The following is a 22385-nucleotide window of genomic DNA, read 5'->3' on the forward strand; positions in this document are numbered from 1 at the left end:
CCGGTGGCTCCTACATAGGGCATCTTTCGGAAACAGTATTATCAAAAAGCAGAAAATTAACTAAGTTTCCAAACAGAGCCCCCAAGAAAGCATTAATTTCTACATGATGATGAGGGCCACATCAGGGTTGTTTGACCTTGGGGGGCCTGGGTGATGGTGTGGCTGGGTTGGCCGTAGCCAGGGTGAGCGTGGCCATCTTGACGTCACTCATCGAAGCTCTGTTTTCAGTTGTGGTGGTCTCCTGTGGCCCTCTGCCAGTGAAAATGGAGCCTGGGCGGGCTGTGCGCAGCCTCCCTGAGCTCTGTTTTAGATGGCAGAGGCACCATGGGTCGATCCTTCGCTGTTTCCAGGGCGGCCCTGCAGGCCAGATCTAAGCACCCCGTGGGCCGAATCCGGCCCGCAGGCCTTGAGTTTGACACCCCTGATCTAGTTGTATTTTTAGCTGTTCTTTCAATTCAGCTTCAGAAAAAAACAACAAATTATTAGACCATATATATATAATTTACAGTAAGTATTCATATTGGAATATTTAATCTTAAAACGTGTGAATCTTATTTTATACTTTTAAAGAAATCCACAAATCTGCCCTTACAAAAATCCATAATATTCACATCTCACAAGGGCATTAATTTTTCAATGAGAGATAGGCTTGTTTACAGGAGTAAAATTAGTTTCACTGCATCTTAAGACTATATTTATTATTGTTTCTATTTATAATACATTTATACTTCATCAGGTACCTGAATTTTATTTTGATACAAAGAAATGACATATAGGTCACATATAGGTGTATAAATCATTCAACAAGGAAAGCATCCCTTTGGTTTCTATTCAATAATAATCATGTGTGTGCATGCCCTAAAATCACTTCATTTTTGAATAGAGACCCTGAGGGCATTTCAAAGTGCTTCAATTTATGCTCTGCATAGGGTCTAGTATTTATCCAAACATACTGTAGTGCAGGAAAAGAATAATGAAATGCCAACTAAAGGGAAGTGAAGTACAGGAGTAATTGGGTTCATATATTTTACTTTGTTGGTATGACACAGATTTGTGGGTATTGGTGAGACAATTAATATTTATGTCATAACTGATTCTTCAATGAATCACAGATGTCTTTCTCAATGAAAAATCGTTTGTACAGCAAAGAAAAACATACAGCATTGACATATTAACGCTTACACAGAGAGGGACTTCTCAGGGTGCCATCCGCCAAACAATGTCGGCTGGCGGCCCCCAGGGGAAGATCCTTCTCTGTGGGGGCTCCTACTCTCTGGAATGAACTTCCCCCTGGTTTACGCCAAATACCTGACCTTCGGACCTTTCGCCGCGAATTGAAAACACATTTGTTCATTCGCGCGGGGCTGGCTTAAGTTTTTTCTTAAATTGCTTAAATTTTTAAATTCTAAATTTTATTCATGTTTTAAACTGGGGTTTTTAGATTTTAAATATTTTAATTTTTCGGCCAATTGTATAAAAGTTTCTTAATTTAGTTTTTAATTGTATATTGTTTATGTTTTATCCTGGCTGTACACCGCCCTGAGTCCTTCGGGAGAAGGGCGGTCTAGAAATCCAATAAATAATAATAATAATAATAATAATAATAATAATAATAATAATAATAATAATAATAATAATAATAATAATAATAATAATAATAATAATAATATGGAACAGCACAGGAATCAATTCAGAATTTCATCTATGCACTCACTCAGTGGGAATAAAATAGAAGTAACTTACTCTAAATTCAACCCATGATTAGTAAATGTAAAATCAGAGAAATGTGTTCCCCTAACACACATTTGTTCGGATCAGGATAAAATATTTTGTGCTATATATCTTGTTGGTTTCTGTTAATGATGCACTAAATAGATTTGCATTCAGTACTGCAAGCCACAGATATGCAAAGAATATGCAAGTCACCAAAATATGTTTCATATTTTTCTCCTAAATTTGTATTTTTACAAACTCTGCTTCCTGGCAGTGGGAACATTACATGTTTTTTGGGATGCTGTTCTTCTTCAATAAAATCCTATCTTACAATACATTAGAACCATAGCAATTAAGATGGGTCAAATGTTGTACCCATTCCCACGCTCAGCCAAGCTACATGCATTTTGTAGAGTATGGGCTCTGCAAAAAATCTGGAAGTGTGTGCAATATGCACATATGAAACTCTCTCTTTGAACTATTTAAGGTTCTAGGTCCTTTGCAAGCCTTAGATGGATCCTTCAATAGTTGTCCCTGCCAAAATAACAGTGGAATAGTGGAGGTCCTCTTACACTGAAATGAAACGCTAGGACAGTGGTCACCAACTGGTGGTCCGTGGACTACTGGTGGTCTGCGAGAACATTTTGGTGGTCCGCAGAAAAATTATTTGTTTTTTATATTGCACTAAATCATGAGTCCTCAAACTATGGCCCTTGGGCCAGATACGTGCAATGAACGTTTGAGTTGCTGCAGAGAGTCTTTCGGGGTCTTTTTGTGTGAGTTGGAGGGGGACAGAAATTCCGACTTGGGGTCTGTTTCGACCTCCTGGTGTGGGGCTTTGGGAGAAGGCTGGAGGGAAGTGCAGCTGGTGGCAAAGAACCGGAGGGCCCTTTTCTAGTGGGACTGCATCATGGCCTGAAACTGGCTGATCATCTCAGCCCACTGAGCCTTCAGGTACCTTGCATTCCCGCAGGTCTTCTCTCTGCTTGGAAAGCCTATGCTCATAGTCCTCAGTGAGGTGCTTCTGCTGTGCCTCCTTCTCGGCCAGATCCAATTTGAACTGAGCTATTTTGCGACCTCTTTCTCATGGTGGCCGTTTAACTCCAACAACTGCTTCCTGTAGGGGGCCTAAGGAGCCCAGGTGGGGAGGCGAGGAATGGCTGACAGGGGACGGGCGAGTACAGGCTGGCGAGGCGCATCTCGACGTGACATCGAGTTGGCTACACCCACCCAGTCACATGACCACCTACCCACACCCACCCAGCCGGTCATTAGGCAAATCATATTAGTGGTCCACAGGATTTAAAATTATGAATTAGTGGTCCCTGAGGTCCGAAAGGTTGGGGACCCCTGCTCTAGGAAATATAAATCTGAAACAAAGGGCTGATCTTAAATTGGACTCTTCTTGCCCACAAGAGATCATTAAAACAGTGAAAGGTTGAATGTCCCTTATAACCTTATTTACTATGGCTTTAGAAAATAAGGTTATAATGGACATTCAACCTTTCACTGTTTTAATTATCAAACATTAAATCTGGCGCAAAGTTGAACATCCAACAATTGAAAGAAGCTGTGCTTGACAGGGTAGCATGGTGAGTATTTGCCTATAAAGTCACCATAAGTAAAGTTATTTATTTCCAACCACAACGTGGTTATAGGTGGTGTCAATATTTTTCAGCAACATGAGTCAATGTAGGCTCCAAGTTCCATAAAAGGGAGGCTGTCATGATGACAAAGATACTAACTACAGCAGAAATGTGATCCATTAAATTCAAACCAACTGCATTATGCTCCAGTAAATTGTAGTTTTACTACATTATAGTTCCAATCTATTCTACTTTGGTCAGATACCATTTAAAGTAATGTGATCAATACTATATTTTTTTAAAAGATTCGGAGAAACTGAAAAAAATTCAGAAAAGGACAATATAGATGATCAAAAAATTATATTAAATCCCATGAAGAAACACTAATAATAATGGCCAATAAATGGCCAATAAATATATGGCCAATAATGGCCAATAAAATTCTATTCTATTCTATTCTAAAGGATATGTTTATATACAGGATACCTGAAAGGAAATCATATAGAATTTCCAATTGTGTTCTATGTTGTTTGAATGCAGGACCACAGAATGATGGATTCCAATTGAATATTAGAAAAAAAAACTTCCTAACATTAGATGTTACTCTCACAGAGAGGGGCTCCTCAGGGTGCCATCGGCGCGACAGTGTCGTCTGGCGACACCCAGGGGAAGGGCCTTCTCTGTGGGGGCTCCCGCCCTCTGGAACGAACTCCCCCCAGGACTTCGTCAACTTCCGGACCTCCCGACCTTTCCCCGCGAGCTTAAAACCTACTTATTCATCTGCGCTGGACTGGGTTAGTGTTTTAATGGGTTTTAATGGGTTTTAGTTCTAAATTTTAATTCTGGCCAATTTTAATAAGTTTTTTAACTGTATTTTAATTTGTATTTATAGTATTGTATTTTTACTTGGCTGTGAACCGCCCTGAGTCCTTCGGGAGAAGGGCGGTATACAAATTTAAATAATAAATAAATAAATAAAATAAATAAATGTGTTCAATTTAGGCAAGACAGCTATGTCTCTGGAACTGTTTAGCCTAGATTTCTGCAATAAAACTTTAATGGCCTTATGGATTCCTATTAATTCTAAGGCTCTACAAGTCCATGTGCATGTTTTTTATATTAACACTGCAGTAGGTAGTTATTTTGGCTATTAAACTTTTCAAAGGGTCTCCCTCCTCCTCTTTGAAAAAAATATTTCATGTCAGTGGATGAGCCCAGTCAAATCACATGGCCAGATGGCTTCAGGCTTTACAGAAGAATATTTTGAACTGATAAGAAAAATGTTGCAGGCAAAGTGTGCTTTAACATTATTAACAGTATTTATTCACCATACAGTGGTGTTTGTGTTTTTTTTTTTAATTTGCCTTTAAAAAAATCCAAGAATTACCACAGTATCTGTGTGGCAATGTTCAGACCAGAACAAAGGGTTGCAAGGGTTTCCTTAAGCTGGCTGGGGGGGGGGGGAAACTAACCTAAAATAAGATCAATCAGATCAATACACATGAGCTGCTTTGCTTTAAACCCCATTAAACTAATTCAGTGTCATAGTGGAACAGTTCTTATTCGAACGCAAACAAAAACAAAAATAGAGCATAGCCATCAACATTCAGGAACGTTGAGTAAAGGTGTTGAACATCTTCAGAATGATAATTTAAAGCAGATTCAGCCTTTTAGTGGCTACAAATCATCAGATAAAAATCTTTCCCCCAGTTTTATCTTCTACTGAGCGAGTGCGAAAGCCATTTTCATAAGATATAACACTAATGCCTGCAGATATTAAAAGTACAAAACTTCAATTCTCTTCATCTGATGGTTTCTGTAGGTTTTTTTCAGTCTTAAACAATGGTTACATTTAAGATATGTATGAAAAGAATCACCACAAGGTTTGAGCTCTTCAGCTATCCTCTTAGGATACTGTGGAGATAGTAAAGTTTAAGTTACAACATTTTAAGATTAAAGCTAAATGGCAATCTAGCTTTTGATCTGCCCTTCAAAGGTTGCATTTGCATTCCTATTGCAGAAGAGAAATACATATGGTCTCTGGAATGAGATTTCCCCTCCTTCCCTGCCTCCCTCCCTCCCTCTCCCCAGATCTTTGTGATTCTCACTCTGATGGTATTCTGGAAAGCCTTGAAAATAAGACTGTTCATCCAATCCTCAAGGTAAGATAGATATGCTCTACTTCTTACATGTAGTTTTAGATGTCATTCTAACATGACTAGTAAGACAAGGACTGTACACCAATTATGACATTTCAGCCAATCTGTACCATTAAGTTACAGTGTTTTTAGGCTAGATCTCATTACTACAAGATAATATACGATATTAAATACTGAGATTTTTCTTTCAACAGATAGTTAAATCTATGATTTGAAAAATTAATAAAAGCTCCTTCTGCCCTTCCCGTATTATTTCAGATGAAAATAATACCCAGCAAACATCACAGCATACAAATCTATCTATAATGGTCACAGACTGTAATATGGTATTCTATTTTATTCCTACAGTTTATTAAAACAGCTCAGAAATCAGTATTTCTTATTGGTATATCCCAGAATTCTGAGAGTTGAGTTCCACATATCTTAAAATTGCCAACATTGAGAAACACTGGAAATGTATAAAAATTATCTAGCAATTATCAATTTGCTCAAGTACACAGATACTTGAGCAATTTTGCTAATAAATCCCTACCTGCACATTCATGACAACTGAATTACAAACAAAATGTTAGTGCAAACAGTGGCTAATCCCAAAATTAAACTAGGTTAGAGTAACAGTACGGTTTGCAAAATTCAGCCACGAAATATGTAATGTAAAGGCTGCTTTTTCATTACTCACCAATCCATGATTAACTCAGCTAAAATGATCACACCATACACTAAATTCACAGGGATGGTTTGTATTTATAATTAAGCCATAAGATTACTATTTAAAATTTAGAATCAGCTGACGCATGTTCCCTGAGTATTTTACTACCCTTCCCAAATAAGCAAACAAAAAATATTGCACTATTCAAATCAACTCAAGTCTTTATTATGGTCAAAGACCAGCACAGTGGTGCACTATTAAAAGCAATGCTAGTTCTACTATGTTTATAAGAAAAAGAAAGGACATCAATTTCATATTACTTTATAATGTTATTATTACAATATCAAACAATTCTTAGCTTTATAAAATTGGGCTGTGTTACAGAAAAGTATAGTTCTTATGGTCAAGAAGGGTTTTGCTTGGCTGGTTTCCAAATGCCTTAATCATCAGAACAATTTTTAGAAAGAAAGAAACAAGCTTCTTAGTAAAGGACACTTGTAAAGGAGAAATGATACGGAAAAATTAGGCTATGACAACTGCAATCTAGAATCAGAGTAAGCCATTTGTAATTGATTGCTGTGTATCTCTTCTTTCCCCTTTCTTCACATTAGATATATATATGGGGAAAATGTAATCTTCTTCAAAGACAGACAACAGTCTCATTTAAACAGCTCACCTGCTAATCATAGATACAGTAATCAGGAATTGTGCAATGAATGAGCAGATTGGTGGAGAATTAAATTCCTCTTTTTGTTGTTGTTTTTTCTCGTCTGATTCTTGGAGACTACCTGGAAAAGTCCATGGAGTTTTCTTGGCAAGGTTTCTCAGATTTGCCTTCGCCTCCTTCTTCCTGGGGCTGAGAGAGGGATTGCCCCAAATTTACTCAACTAGCTTTGTGCCCAAGGCAGGACTAGAACTCATGATGTCTGGGTTCTAGCTTTAACCATTCCACCAACCTGGCTTTCCTTTATTAATAAGATAAAATCACTCACTGCCAACAGTGCCAAAAGATGAATATCTGAGAACGGAAAACTGAGATAGCTGGGAAGTTCAGTTAAAATCTCACCAGAAATTAGCCATAAATCAATCTGTACAAGGATAAACTCTCAGTGACCACCAGAAATGTAGCATCTCATATCCCTTGTTTAATATTCTTATTTGTGACTCAAAAGCATTTTTCCTGTTCAATTCTATGTACATCATGGATGGCATTTCAATTTTAGAAGTTTCTTGAATGCTTGAAAATGGGATAAATTCAAGTATCTGCAGCTAACATGAGATGTTTGAACTAATGAGTCAATCCCACATGGCATAAGAGTCAAATTGACAACACTCAACTGTCATACCATCACTAGGCTATGCATAAAGTATTCAAAGGAAATATTTATAGGAATGTGAATAGAAATGAAGTGAATATTTCAGCATGATAAACTGAATATAGTAAGATCACAGTGGTATTTCTTATCTCACTTTCCTTCCAGAGATTGGACTGATAGCTAGGACTTAGTCAATGACTTTAAAAATGCAGGCTTAACACTCCACAAATTCCTTTAGCATTTTTGCATGTGTTGATTAGCAAACAAAGGCGTAAGAAGATCCTATTGATCTTAGAAATAGGTAGCTATCTGCCACTTGCTTCTGCTATCTGGAGCTCATTACAGAATTATCTAGTCATGTATCACCACATCCCAAGTCAGTAACTATGTTTTGTTATTGTTATTCATATTATGTTATGTCGCATTATGTTAACTATGTCATTGTTATTCCTACCCCTGCAGCTGGTATCTTTACACAGCTACCATGGGTGACTTTTAAAACCATTTAAAAGAAATCTGTCAAAGTGACTCCTACTGCGTAAGACTTGTTGTGACTGTAGCAAAATGGCTAGTCCAGTTAGAAGATTCAGAAGGGTAGAATACCCCATCTCTTGTTATTTTTACGAGAACAGCTGCACTTTCACAAGATGAAAAATGAGGAACCCTTAATTGCGAAGAGCAACTTAGTCCTAGGGCTGCGTCGTGCTTCAGATCTGATTCCCAAAAGGGATACATGAACTCGCAGGGGCATGCAGAAAGCATCTGTTTGCAACTCTAAAGAGCAGCTGGGGTTTTTTTACAACTTGCAGAGAGAGGCTATGTGTGAAACATTGTGTGCTCCAAAGCAGTTTTTTAAAATTTAAAGTGCTACACATCCCTGATTATGTGCTGTCAAGTCAGTGTCAACTCTTAGTGACAACATACTGTATCATCCTTTTTTTTTTCATAATGATCTGCCCCTAATTGGCCCTTTAGGTCTTCCAATGTACATCTCTACTTAATCCCAAAAAGAGAAGTGGGCTATTCCTACATGGATTGGAATAAAATATTTTGGATTAGTTCACTTCCACTTTTATCTGAACATCTGAGGGACTTCAATCTGTGCAAAAAATAATCTTCCCCTTTACAACTCCCAACTTCCACCTGTTGAGCTGAATGTTCTGACAGGGTAGTGTACTCACCTTGCATTGAATGAAAGAATAGTTCTCCATACAATCCAATACTTTGCTCAAATTATATGGAAGAGTGTATTTAGATCTCAGATTACATAGAGGAATGTATACTTACCTAAAACTGTGTGAGTACAAAAAGTTTAATATAGCCAAGCTACAGGCAAGAGAAGATCAGTGAACAGGGTTAAAGATATAACTCTGTTGCCTATCTAGTGTGAAGCCCTCCAAGAATTCAGATGAATACTTGAAGAGTGTTTAAACGAATCATGAAACATTCCATCAAAATATTTAAGTGCTTTTTCTCTACAAATTATCCAAAGCAAAAGTATGAAAGTGGCACTGCCATTGTTAAAAAAATAATACAGCAACTTCTAAAATTTCTGGGTTTGTCTGTTTTGAAAAAGCCTAAAGCACAATTAACTAAGCAATAACAGAGAAGTTAGATATAAAAAAGACAGCATAGAAGATGCACGTGTCATAATAAAATTATAACTATTTTAGGCATAGCACACAAAAATACACCATTTTAACTCCTCAGAAAATAGGATAAAATACCATGTACAAAAAAATTACTTGAAACATGAAATTGATTGACTATGCATTTGTCCTAGAATCATTGTAAGTATACACTTTCCTGGGGAAGTCATTTTAAAATGTATAACTAGAAATAAACTTGAGGGTCAGCTACTACAAATTATGATTTCCAGGATCTCAATTTTCCCCCAAAATCAATTATTTCATTCTGATTGTAATTATAAAAGCAGAAAAGATGGAACATCACAGTAGCCCATGACAGAAATGCTTGCAGAATAAAAAATTAAAATTGACAGAGTACAGGTAATCCAGATGAAAATATAATTCGGAAAATACTGGACTGTGCAGAGATGGATAGATAGACATTGAAATTAAAAGATAAAGAAAATACAGAGTATTATTTGACGTGGAATAGGTTTTATCAATGGTTAGAGATAAGAGGTAGAAATTAGATGAAGAAAGAGCATTGCTATGTGTAAGTAAAATATGAATGTTGCTTTATAACTATAAGTATGCTAATAGAATTAATATGATCATAAATAAGCTAATATATCAGTGTATCTGTTTTTTTTCTGCTTAAAATGAAATGCCCAGACAAGACATTATATTCAAAATACTTCTATATAAATAAAAAAAACATGACTTCAATATACATATATAGGTAATCCTTGATTTATGACCAGAATTGAGCCCAAAATTTCCATTGCTAAGCAAGGCAGTTATTAAGTAAGTTTTGCCCCATTTTACAAATTTTTTTGCTGCAGCTAAGCAAATCACTGCAATTGTTAAATGAATCACACGGTCGTTAAGTAAATCCAGCTTGTCCCATTGACTTTTCTTGTCAGAAGCTGGCTGGGAAAGTTACTAATGGTGATCATATGACCCCGGAACAGTCCAACTGTCATAAACACATGCCAGTCGCCAAATGCCCAAATTCTGATCATGTGGCCATAGAGATGCTGCAACAGTTGTAAGTGTAAAAACTAGTAAAAAAAGTGACAATTTACCAGTTTTCACACTTATGAGTTTTGCAGCATCCCCGTGGCCATATGATCAAATTGCAGGCACTACATAAGTCACTTAGTTCAGTGCCAATGGAACTTTGAAGGGTGTTCTGTCCCCCTTCACCTCCGTCCAAGCGATGGCTTAATTAGCCGGCACTATCAGCTCTGGCAGCAAACTAGCAAGCGTCTGCCAGGTGACTCTGTTATCTCCCTTGATGCCAATGAGTCACCCAGGAACAAACAGTACTTCAGCTCTAGTTAAGCAGTTGATTTGCTTGCTACAAAGAGGCATAGCAGCCCTCGCTGGTTTTATATCCTATGGGGTGTGGCTCCATGACTCAGCACTTCCTAGGCCTGCCCCACCCCTGCTTCTGTTGTTCCCGCCTCTCCTGCCTACGAAACCTAGGGTCCAGCCAGGCCTGATTGCCATCAGCTGGGTCTGGAGGCGTGGCCTGGGGGGTAGAGTCAGGGGATAGAGGCCTCGTTATCTCCTCCACCTGGCCTGCCTCTGGCTCCTGGAGCTGAGCCAGGGAAGTCGGTGCTCCTGAGGTAAGTCCTGATGGCCAGGGGTGAAATCTAAAAATTTTCCCTACCGGTTCTGTGGGCATGGCTTAATTGGTGGGCGTGCCTTGGTGGTCAGATGGCTTGGTGGGCGTGGCCAATAACAATAAATAATAAAAATAATAAACAAAGTATAAAAAAACAATAAGAGGTACCAAAAACCAACTTTCACACTTTACACACACACAACACAACTGACTCACACACAATATAAAAGCAACTGCACTTCACACTTCACACAGCCACAAAAAGCTCAAAAACCAACTTTCACACTTTACACACACACAACACAACACAACTGACTCACACACAATGTAAAAGCAGCTGCACTTCACACTTCACACAGCAACAAAAATCTCATAAACCAACTTTCACACTTTACACACACACACACAACTAACACACACACACACACACAATATGCCACATACAGCTTTCTGAGATTTTGTGTGTTTGTATAGTTAGAGTGAAACATTACAGAAACACACCAAATCTCAGAAAGCTGCACAAATATTTTATTTTATTATTTTATTTTATTTTATTTTATTGTGGACTTCAAATCCCAGAGTTCCTCAGTCAGCAAAGCCAGCCAGTTGATCACCAAGAAAATAGATTAGCTGAGCGATTGATTCTGTCTAGCTGAAACTGAAACTGCTTTCGGGCTGGAAAGAGAGCCATGCATATTTTCTACAAGTAAGAGTACAAGTAAGGTTCTGCTGTTTTTTACTTTTAAAGGCCTGTTTCGGCTGAAGCAAAACCGGCTTTTAAAAGTTAAAAAAAAAAACACCTCTGCAGATGGTGCGGCTCAGCAGAGGCATGGGTGCGGGGCCAGGGATTTTTGCTACCAGTCCTCCGAACCAGCAGCCGCCATCGCTACCGGATCGCGCGATCCCGTCCGATCTGGGAGCATTTCACCCCTGCTGATGGCCCTTCCCCCTCACTTTCCAAGTCACTTTCTGGCAGGGGGCCGGCTTGGGGGGCGCAGACACAACAAAGGGTCACTAACTGAATGGTTGTAAATCAAGGATCACTGTATGTGTATGGAATACTGTTTTGAATGTTTTAAAATATTCAAGTAAATGCCAGGCTTATTGTTTAAAAGAGTGGATGCGGGAATGTGGCATATTCCAGTTTCACCTTTATTTATTTTTTTAATGCCCTGGGTTCCCATAAAAATGGGAGGAGATTGCAGCCAGGTACTTTATTTAGAAATGTGCTCATATGTCCAGAATTGTTTTTTATATAAATCTTATATAATAGCCGTTCCTACCCATTTTGAAAGAGTTTTCACAACATGCTTTCAAAAGTCAAAAGGTAAATTGGGTGTTAATATTTTACTAACAATTTGAAGGAAGAGGTTGAAGGACTTTTTAAATTTGCAGATGATACAAAATTGAACAGGGCAGTGAATATACTATAAGAAAGAAAGAAAATTCAAAATGAACATATCAGGTCCCAAAAATAGCTTAAAAGCAACAGGATGAAACTTCACCAAAACAAATGCAAAGTTCTTAATTTAGGAATAAAAATCAAATGCAGGATACCTGTACTACTCTTCCAAGATAGTTTATGAAAAATATCTTGGAATAGTAGTCAACCACAAATCAAATTTGAGTCCTTAGTGTGACATTTCTGCTAGATAAGGCAAATGCAATTTTGGCCTGTATCAACAGAAGTATTGTTTTGAAATTGTGTGGAATAATTATTCTTCTGTTGCATTCTGCTATAGTTCAGGTCACACATCAAATATCTCTAAGAAGGATTCAGAGAAACTTGAACAGGTTTACTGAAATGCAATGAGGGCAGAGGTAGGTTTCACGAGGTTCTGACCAGTTCTGGAGAACTGGTAGTGTAAATGTTGAGTAGTTCAGAGAACTGGTAGTAAAAATTCTGACTGGCCCTGCCCCCATCTATTCTCTGCCTCCCAATTCCCAGCTGATTGAGAGGAAATGTGGATTTTGCAGTAACCTTCGCCTGGAGTGGGGTGGGAATGGAGATTTTACAGAATTTTACAGCCATACCCACCAAGCCACGCCCACCAAGCCAAGCCACAGCCACCAAGCCACAGCCACCAAGCCACACCCACAGAACCGGTAGTAAATATTTTTGAAACCCACCACTGAACGAGGATAATCAGAGAATTAGAAAGTAAGTCCTATGAGGAGAGATTGAAGATGTTTAACCTTGAGAAAAGATGATCAGAGTGGGGATATATAATAACTATGTTGCTGCTGCCATAGTAGGAAAGGGTACAAGTTTTCATGTTGTGGGTTTTTAATGTTGTAAACTGATCAAAGTCACCTCTGAGTGAGTTTGGTGACATTAATTTGTCAAATAATTAGCACTCTTCCAGTATATGAAAAGGTATTGCACAGATATTCAAGATCTCCCCCAGCCCCCACCTCCCTCTTCCAGTGTGTATTATATGGAATAATGGATTTATGTTACAGAAAGATAAGATTCTTATTGATTGGGAGGTTTTTTGGGGGGAAAATCCTAAAAGAAAAGCCACTGGACAATATTCCAATCACTGGGACAGATGGTTCCCTTCTTGGATGTTTTAGGGGAGGGTAGACAGTAATGCTTAAATTTAGATTTCTACACTGAGAGAAGTATTGGCCTTGATAATCTAAAAATCTCATTCCAATCTACAATACTATGAAGAAGACACTACCTTCTTTACTGTATGCTCTATTTCAGGAGAAACAGCTTTTTACAGAACACAATAACAGTCACTGTGTGGCTCAGACTGCTAATGCAGTCTGTTATTAACAGCAGCTGCCTGCAATTACTGCAGGTTCTAGTCCCACCAGGCCCAAGGTTGACTCAGCCTTCCATCCTTTATAAGGTAGGTAAAATGAGGACCCAGGTTGTTGGGGGCAATAAGTTGACTTTGTATATAAATATACACATAGAATGAAGACTATTGCTAACATAGTGTAAGCCGCCCTGAGTCTTTGGAGAAGGGCTGGATATAAATGCAAATAAAATTTAAAAAAAAACTGCCTCAGAACAAAAGTGAATCCATAATATTTAGAGTAAAACATAGCAGAAAGCTAATCTAGAGGAGCTGATCTTCAGGAGCTGAGGCTAAAGGACATTAACTGCTCATTCCTATAAAATAAATAAACAGTGAAGGCAATCAATTGTGTAATGTATAGTTTATAAGATCTATGCATCCTTCCCATTATACTGTCACTGGAATAAATTGCTGACAGGGATCACTCTTTAAAACTATCTCTTTATTTCTTGCATATAGAAGGATAATTGCAAAGAATGTAGAGAAGGCAGGCAACTAATGGTTAAAAGAAGCAAGACATGAGTGAAAAGGAGTGAATTCACAGCTGAGTGAATGAAATTATAAACAAAGGAGTGAGATTATTTGGGTAAAACTGAAGTGAAAGAATACTGAGAATGTGTCCATCAGGGATTTGAATAGAAATGATAATGACAAATCAAAAATTAAAATTAAGATAGATATCTAAATGTTTGTGAAAAGAAAATCACATATCCTATAAGGATGAACAACTGAATGACTGAACGTATAGAAAGTGTAATTGGAGAAATGTTAAAATATGGATGTGTTTTGTTCACAAGGTGGTTATGCAACTTGTTTAACAAGCATGTGAAGACTATACTTTGCCTGGTGATTGGAAAAATGGTACTATTATTCTCCTATACAAAGGTAGCAGAACTGAACGCAGAAAACTAAGAGGGAATAGTTTGTCAATGGAGCCTGGGAAAGTGTTGGTCAAAATTCTGATTGCAAGATTTTAAAAAAATGCCAAAAAGCAAAATTTGCACACTAAATACAGTAAGACTTTCCGCTAGGTAGATAATGCTTAGGCCAGATTTTTGCTATTTAGCAAGTAAATGAGAAATGGATGGATGTGAGAAAGTAAGTCTACTATATGATTGTTGATTTAGAGAAAGCATCTGATAAAGTGAATGGTAATTTTTTTTCTGTGCAAGCATGGAATTGAAGGTAGTGCTGAATATGACAAGAATGGCATAACAATGGGTGTAAAGCAAAGGTATGAATAAATTATATTCTTAGCAAATGCTTCAATGTCATTCAGGGTGTACAACAAGAATATGGTTTTTTTTTTCTTTTTATGACCCTGTAATTCCTTGTTTCAGGGTAGAGTTGGGAGACTGAATGGAGCTGAGTATTTACTGGCCAAATGCCGTTCCTGACACCTACATGGAGTTTGCAGTGGATATTTGATAAGCTATAATATCCTTTGGTTATTTAATGTATTTATGGTTATGTATCTTAAAAACATGTCGTGGTAACATGCATATTTTTGTATTCAAATAGTATTGAATATGAGACTTACTTTATAACAGAAAAAACTTAAAACTGAATGCAGTTGGAATGGGGTGCTTGAGAAATATGCACAGTAAAACAAAGATAGTATCAAGAATGAATGGCTGCTAAATTAATCTAAATTGAATTAAACAATGAGTGGCCAGTAGAAAAAAAAAGATGTTGAAGTAGTCTGATCCTAATGGTGAGAATGAATGAGAATCAAATCAGAGAGCTAATATATGAAGGCAAACTGAATGAATCAAGAAAAAGAAGACAGAAATTGTGGCTGGGTAGTATTGATGAGATCTTCAAAAAGAGAAAGGTAATGATTTTAAGGAACAAAAAACAGTGTATTTTTGTGGAAGCAATAATGGTTTGCAGAAATAAGAAAAATATAATGAGTTATTTAGTATGAACTAAATTTTCCTTCCTTTCTTCCTTCCTTTTATATGACTGCCCAACTTGCAAGTGTAACTCTGGGCAGCTGCACACAAACACAGAGATATATATTTTTGCACACACACATACATGCATATATACATAAGGTGCAAAGAATTTTAAAAACCTACAATGGTCACTAAGCATAAACCCAAACAAAACAATTAACAGAGACAGCTCAACAGGCCATACAACCTCCTTTCTGACCCTTAGGACCTGAAGTACATGCAATGCTTTACAAAAGGCTAGCAAGATCAGACTCATCTGATCTGATCTGATCTTTTATGCTTCAATCGTTCTGAGTTACTATACCTTACTCTTTAGCTTTGCTTTGTCTACAGTTGCTTACCTCAGAAATGAACAATATGATGGTTATATATTAATGCATATGTAACTATAAGTTAATACGTTTTGGCAACTCTTCTTTATAAATGCAACTAATTACTCAAATTGCATTACGTAATTCAGTAATATAAACCAAATATTTCACACATAACTTCACAATTCATTTTCCTTTAAAATTAGAGTAGGCAACTTTCAAGCACATTAGAGTAGGCAGCTTTCAAGCACATTTTTGTAGCCTTATGAACCCTCCTCCAATATTATAGTAGTGATAAACAGAAGATTTATTTATCAATGAAGAATGGTGGGAAAGCAAATAAAATGTACTATGTAATCCACAGTGTGTGCACTTAACAAGCTTTAAAAAACAAACTGGAAAATTTAGCCCCACCTATGCATGACAACTTTATAGTATCATCCCCACCTACTGTGAAGCTCTTACCCCCCCCCCAAAAAAAATTTAAAAGTTAACTTCTCTGGACAGTAACATTTCTTTTATATTGTTTTTACAAGAAAAGTCCATATTAAACCAAATTTTATCACACTACAGCTTAATATGCAATTACTAGTCATCACTTTTTAAGCAATAAATGCTTGAAGGATAGATGCTCTTCATAGAGTATACAAAAAGTAGGATAAAATGTAATGAATTGCAATCCATTCAACAGTCATTTTAAGCACAGTTATAGAGGAACAAGCTCTATTGAATTCAATGGCACATACTTCTAACGTATTTAATCTATAATATGTATGAGTTACCCTCAAAGGGAAAGATGAATTTGAGACCCATTCTATAGCTGTTAAGGTACTAGACTTGGATCAATGAGATGCTGGTTCAAATTGGTACAGCTTGCTGATTTAGCATTTGGACAGCCACTCTTTCTCAGCCCAACTCATTTCACAGTTGTGATGAGATAAATAGCAAAGACCCATCTACAAATCCTCTTTACAAATGATAAATAAATACACTTCTCTTGATTACTTTACTCTCCCAGTTCTGCAACTTCTCTCCTTTACTAATTTGTCACAAATATAGCTGAAATGTTTCATTACTGCCTTATTCATTTCCCAAGGATGTCTGCAACATTCCTAGATTGAGATACTGAGGCAAGAGATTTCAATCCATGAATTTCCACTAAGTTATGGAAGACAAAAAGATGCCAACTGGATGAAATGGAAAAAACAGGCAGAGCTCCAAGCAGAAACAATTTAAAGGAGGTAATACAGATCATGATTAGACATGATTGACGAAACAAATTGCTTATAAATCATCTGGCAGTGTTCTTACAACAAATAATAGTCTTTAGTGAAATCCTAAAATGAAGAGTAGTTGATTCTCTTACAGGAAGGCAGAATGGACTAAATGACGACACAAGTGTGAACAGATGGACAAGTAAGTTCTACTGACTTAATTGCAAGCTTGTCTTAATCTTTTAAATTCTTCTATGGAAAGAAGAGAATGAGAGACTCTTGAAAAATGATCTCACGACAGTGTTACACAACTAAAGAACAATGACCCCCTCAATTCCTTTTGACAGACATCCCCTCACATCTGGGCTAACCACCCTTTCTCAGATAACGAATAGAACTGATCCTACAGTGGGCTGTGTAAAAAAAGCTGTGCTTTAGAGGTATGTGTATCTCTGAATACAATGAAGAAGGCAATAGGAAGAAATTATATATTTGCTTTCTTAAGGAAAAGGCTTGAACTTCTGGAAGAGTCACAGAAAAACAGGTAAGTCTTTTGTCACAATTGCACTCCCATTCAAGGATAAGCTTGCAGAAGTCATTGTGAACAGCTATTTACTGAATGGAGTTTCTGTTTGCAAACAAGTTGATAATCACAGTTAAAAACAGAGGCAGAATACAGAGTCCGCAAGCACCAGCAACTTTATTCACTGCCATGTTACAGCTCAGCCAACAGAGAACTTGTTGCAACTAAATTGTTACCTCTGGATTTTACTAAAACAAATCCCCAATCAAGCACAGATATCCTGAACAAAGCAATTCTTAAGGATCAAAAATTGGAAGCACACCCTAAGTCGCTTCAGGGCTTAACAGACTGAAATCTGAAATCCTAGAATCTGGTTTCAATCCCTCTGCAGGCACCACGCACACACAAAAGGCCAGAACACACACACACACACACACAGAAACATAGAGTCCTTGAGACTAAACAAAGACCAGGCAGGCAAGAGAAGGACACCAGAGAACTAACTACTGTAATCCAAATCCAACTTTCCCTGGAGAAAATCATAAACAGCTTGCAACGTTCCTCTCAGAAAAATGTATATCCTTGCAACAGGGTTCTTCACCAGCTTCACTTAAACATTCAGGAAATGCACTCTAAATTGTTCCTCCAGATCTCACCTGCTCTTCCAATATCCAAACCACCTACCTCTTCCCTACCACCCAATATACTCAGCCCCTATCCCTCCTCTTTGGTCCCCAATTCTTTATTCCCATTCTTTCTCCCTGGTCCCATCTTGCATTCCTGAAGCCCATTCTCCAGCCCTGCAAGGTTTTTATGCCACTCCATCTCCTGCTTCCTGTCCGCAACCAGTTTAATTGTCGTCCATGCACCACAGAATAAAGACAGTCTTCTTGGCGGTCTCCTGCTCTTCCTCCCCTCAAAGTCCCAAGACCCCCCCTCCTTTCCCGTCTTCTGCAAAGCCGATCCCCCTCGTTATTCCAAAAGTCCCTGCCTAAATCACTGCAGCTTCCTTTGCCAGCGCTGCTTCTTAGCAAGACCTTTAACCCAGAAGGCTCGGAGACATCGTCCCTGCTCCTCCTCCTCCTCCCCCCCCCCGTTTCTGGCGCCAAATCTTCGTTCTGTGGCCAGTGGTTTCCTGAAATCCCCCAGTTCCGACCCCAAAGCCCCTCTGTGCCCATCACCATGCATCTCTCACGGTCCCCCACCCCCATCTCCCCAGCCCCTTTTTTGGCAACCGGGAGAGCAAGCCGCCGGCAGCCCCGCTTCCTTCGGAGCACCTGAAGGAAGAGAGCGCAGAAAAGCAGGATAAGGATACCCGCGAGACCATCCACACCACAAAAGCCAACTCTGGCCAAGGAGCCCAAGCGGGACGGCGCCTCTCCGCACCTTTTTCGTTCTAGGCAATCCCCCGCCTCCGTCCAGATGCGCCTCTCGACCCCAGCAAGCGGGAGAAGGTGGGGGGAAAAAAAAAGCGGGACAGCTCCTGGGGCTGCCCAACTCCAGCCAGCGCTCGCGCTCTCAGGCTGGAATTCGTCCGGCTTTTTCCTCCGAAAAGCAGCCTGCTCCCGAGGAACTCAGCCTGCAGCAAGGACGACCACGCCCCTCCCCGCCTCACAGAAGCAGGGGGCGTGGTAATGACCCCGCGGTAGGGAGTCGGCCGGTTCGGGGCGGGGCCGCGCCGCCGCCGCCGCCTTAGCTCCACACCTCCGCTGCGGCAGGCGAGGTTCGCGCGAAGGGGAGGCGAGCGACCCCCAGCGGCGCCCTGAAGCAGCCTCTGCCTTTTAAGCGCGCGAAAGTTTTAATGCGGGACGGGGGGACGAGATGCGAGTGGCGTCCGGGTGGACGGGCGAATGGCTTAGCTCTAGAAGAACCTTCCGTGCCCTTTCGTAATGCAGCCTTCAAAGGCGACTTTCCTGGAGATCGTGGGTGAGGAGGTCGTGTAGGGCTTCCGAAAGGCTGCGTTCTCAATTCATGGGACTTAATAACTATTTGAATATCGGTTTTACGGCTTTTACGGACTTCTTTTCCATTTTGAATAAGTAGGTTTCTTCTGACAGTTTTATTTAAGATAATTGTTCCTTTCAAACTATCTTAGGTTCCATTGGAAGGCAGACTGGCATTTCTGTAATACTTTATTGAAATAACTACATAATAGTGTAAATGACACATTTGTGTGTGTGTGTGTGTGTGCGCGCGCGCGCCTTAGACTTAGAACCTGCAGTTTTCTTGGCAGGTTTTTTTTGCAAGTGGTTTGCCATTGCCTTCTTCCTGGGGCTGAGAGAGAGTGGCTGGCCCAAGGCCTGCTGGCTTTAGGAAGGAGTAAAACTCACTTGACTCCCATCCTGTTTCTAACCTGATGCCTTAACCGCTACACCAAACAGACATTCTCGAAGAACTCTACTGTATTGTGATTAAATAGTAAGAGAATTATACTAACATTTTAATTTTTGCATATAGTGTTATAGGGAATTATATAGGGAATTTAAGAGCAATGCTGGATCAGAGCAACAGTTTGCATTCTGTTTTCCTGGTGGCCAATCTGATGCTTATGGCATGAATTATATTACATTATGTAAAGATGGAAAATAATAAAGAAATAAGGCTTCTAATAAGAAATGAGTATAACAGGACCCAGCCATATCTTTTCTAACATGCTGTTTTTAAAAATAATACAGAACTGTTTGCATGCTTTGTATGTGATGACTTTGTACTGATTTAGTCATATAGAAAAGGTATTAATGAAGAAGTGCCACTATCAGCAATCATGATCCATTCTAACTTCCCTGAATATAGGAATGAGATCTTGTATTGGCTGAGGAGAAATTCTAGAAACTACCAAAGTATGCTAACTTGGTTTTACCTGTGCTAAAATGTTGGCTGGCATCAGGGAGACCTAATAGGGGTTTTGGAAGTTTACAACTGCTTCTTACCCTATAGACTAAGCCGTAATGGCGAACCTATGCCACACGTGCCCAAAGTGGCACACGGAGCCATGTTGCCTGGCACACGCAGTGTCACCCGTTTCTCTTCCGGGTTTCTGCCGCACATGCGCACGCGACAATCAGGTGGCCTTTGTATGTGTAGCAGTGCCAGAAACTGGAAGAGCTGGTCTTCCGTTTTCCGGCATGTACCGGCATGTACATGCCAGCTGATCGGCATATGCTCATGCGCAGCAGTAACCGGAAAACTGCTGCACATGCATGGCAATAAACCGGAAGTGCCTTATCTGGCGCGCACATGCCCCCTCGGCAGCTCCTCTTCCTGGTTGTGGCCCTGACAAGTACGCACATGCTCTCTTTTTGCCACTTGGTGCCGTCCGTGCACACTATCCAAAATAAGTCAAGGATGGATAATCAAGAAATGAAATCCTTTTGGACCGTCATGGGAAATATTCTGTCTACACTTTGAAAAATTCTCAAGACTGAATACAAAAAAATTCTAGACAAATTATTTGACTTGAACAAGTGATTTAACATCAGATTTCAAAGTTGTACATGAGTCTTCTCTGTTTGAAATCCAAAACACAAATGGACTTTTTATTATTCTCTTTGCAAAATATGCAACAGTAAGCTGATGTTCTATAATCTACCACATAATGAATAATTTTTTTTGTATGTGATTCCAGGTTCGTCTGGTTCGTTTATAATTTTCTTAGCAATATTTCATAAGTGGTTTGTCATTGTCTGCTTCTCAGGGCTGAAAGAGAGTGATTGGCCCAAGGTCACTTAGCTGACTTTGTGCCTAAGGTAGGACTCGAATTCACAGTCTCCTGATTTGCAGCCTGGTGCTTTAACCACTACTACAAACTGTATCATACAATAATTAATCATGGTCATTATTAAACTTTGAACCTTTGTGCTAAATCTGATGGACTGACAACTTAATCTTAAGAAGTTTTTCTTTACTTGGAAGCAGGTCCTGTTAGCTTTAAATTAATATGCTTTAGTTTAGTCCGTCGTATCTTGACTAGAGAATAAACTTCTTAGGGTTCAGTCACATTTCCTTATAAATCAGGATCTAGTTAGGCTGTGTATACATTACTTGTTTTCCGATTAAGAGGATCCACCCCAGTGGATTAGTTTATGACTCTTCAATTTAATTAGAGCACTAATCACCAGCTCTTTAAAATGCTGATTTTTGCTGTAAAACCCTTGATGACTTGGCACCTAGGTATCTATAGGATAGTCTGTTCCAATCTGCACTGGCCTGCCCTATTAGATCATCTAGGGAAAATATTCCTGGTGCCCCATCACCAGGAAATAAAAGAGCTAAAGCAAGGAAGCCCTGTTTTTTTGGTGGCAAGACCAGTCTTCTGGAACAACCTCAAGCTGATATCCTCCTTGGTGCTTTCAGGAAGCTGTTGAACATGGAGTTTCATGAAAGCTTTTTAAACCTGTTCAGTGTAGCTTTTATTTTGTTTATTCTTATTTCATTGTGAAGCTTTGCTTTATGTTTTTAACCTTAGCATGGAATTGGCCACTTAGAGCTGAGATGAGTGTGGTGGGATACAAATGTAATAAAATAAGTAAAAATTAATATGCCAATTCTAGTTCTGTCATTTTCAATCTAAAGGGCCTTTTCCACAGGGTTATAAAGATTCATGCATTCAGATTGCACAAGGAATCTACACAAGCCTTTTTAAAAATTCAGAATTGTGTTTTTTAAAAAAACATTTTTTTTCTGGAAGCAATTTTAGAGGCAAAGAATGTAAATATGTATTCTAAAAAAACATTTAAACTTGGCTCTATTTTGAGAAGGAAAGATTTTAAGGAAAAACTTAACCCGAGCTGCTGTTGTAGAAGGTAGATGAACACTGCCATATTATGCTTTGGAGAGAAAGTGAACTTGATTCTGAGTAATATACCTAACTGAGCTGTAGAGAAAA

At 38.8% G+C, this 22385-nt stretch overlaps 1 protein-coding gene across 3 annotated transcripts in view; it reads right to left on the reverse strand.

Annotated features, from left to right (window-relative positions):
* MYO1B (myosin IB) overlaps window positions 1–19095 on the reverse strand; it is a 143104-nt gene extending 124009 nt beyond the window's left edge. For all 3 annotated transcript variants that reach the window (XM_058188443.1, XM_058188433.1, XM_058188427.1), the window contains exon 1: window positions 18887–19095. The gene's annotated coding sequence lies outside the window, so the exon portion shown is untranslated. The remainder of the gene's footprint in view (window positions 1–18886) is intronic.
* Window positions 19096–22385: the final 3290 nt, after the last annotated feature.

Source organism: Ahaetulla prasina, chromosome 1 (genome assembly GCF_028640845.1).
Source record: "Ahaetulla prasina isolate Xishuangbanna chromosome 1, ASM2864084v1, whole genome shotgun sequence".
Classification (NCBI taxonomy): Eukaryota; Metazoa; Chordata; class Lepidosauria; order Squamata; family Colubridae; genus Ahaetulla; species Ahaetulla prasina.